The sequence below is a fragment of the Belonocnema kinseyi genome, chromosome 8, assembly GCF_010883055.1.
Source record: "Belonocnema kinseyi isolate 2016_QV_RU_SX_M_011 chromosome 8, B_treatae_v1, whole genome shotgun sequence".
Lineage (NCBI taxonomy): Eukaryota > Metazoa > Arthropoda > Insecta > Hymenoptera > Cynipidae > Belonocnema > Belonocnema kinseyi.
The window spans coordinates 98,792,748-98,794,001 of NC_046664.1; positions in this window are offsets into that span (position 1 = coordinate 98,792,748).

Genomic DNA, 1,254 nt, shown 5'->3' on the forward strand with positions numbered 1-1,254 from the left:
TGACTCTCAGTTGGAAGATGTCAATGAAGTCTGGGACCTCCTGACCTTCAAATCTAATCTGCATCGTTTTTGTCTGGATGAATTCTCCCTTGTCATTCTTAACAACAAAGCGACGAGCACTAATAACTGGGCATTTGGAACTTGTGACAGAGTATCTGATTATATCCTCATTCGATATTTCCATAGGAATATCGCGCACTACACCCTCACGAGCGACCCGAAAGTTAGGGATAAATGCAGCGAGATTAGATTTGGCCAAGAGAACCGAACTGTCAATGATCTTGTTAGCACTTTTACCATCGTGAAATTCTACTAGGACTCTGGAGGAACCAGATTTCTCAATATGTTTTATTAGTCCAGGAAAAGAAGTGTGGAGAACCTTTCCAACCACCATGACGTGTTTGGGTTCGCAATCTTTTGTCGGTTCAACAGTTACGAAGAAGGGACCTTTATTATGGACTGTATATCTGTTTTTTATCAGTTGCTCATAGGAGTTGAAAGCTCCCGAATCATTCCTCTGGTGGATTTTGCTTTTCTCTGAAGGAGAAGCATCGAGCAGGTGGGATGAGTTTCGCTTCGTAGGTCTCTCTTTTGACGAGTTGAGGTTAGGGGCGACAGTACGTGTTGGCGAGGTACTCAGATTCCTTACATTCTGAGATTGTTGGATTTCCTTACTCAGGTTTTGGAGGGAGTTACTCATCATGTTCTCGCCCAATTCAGAGTCAAAATCCACATCCATGAATTTGGTTTGCAAGCCCATGTTATGAGTGAAATTGTCGTTGTCCGGGGGATCCGATTTCCCAGAGGGGTTTGCCATGTTTTTGGCGTAGGCCTTTTGGCCTTTCTCACAAAGTGGACCACCTATCTGCGATCAGAATCAGGTAATACAGGGTCAGGAAAATAAGGAGTAAAGTGGAGGTTTAAAGAAACGACACTTTAGCACAGCAAGTGCTATTATCGCCTTAAGAAACACCAGATCACAGAGCAAGTAAACAACTCTTGACAGCGGTTCAGACGCAACTCCGGACAGCACCTCGGTAGGGCAGAAAATGTGATGTACTATATATATAATTCCCCACTCCGACGCTCCGTACCGCATCTACGTTTATAATATCTTTGGTGGCACTGAGCTAGCCGGCTAGTTCCGCACACAGTGATCCCAGATCTGAAACAAGATGCGGTCCAATACTATGACAGGGCTATGTCCGTGTGAATATAGTAGGAGACGCTGTAAATGACTGAGTTGCGCGCGCA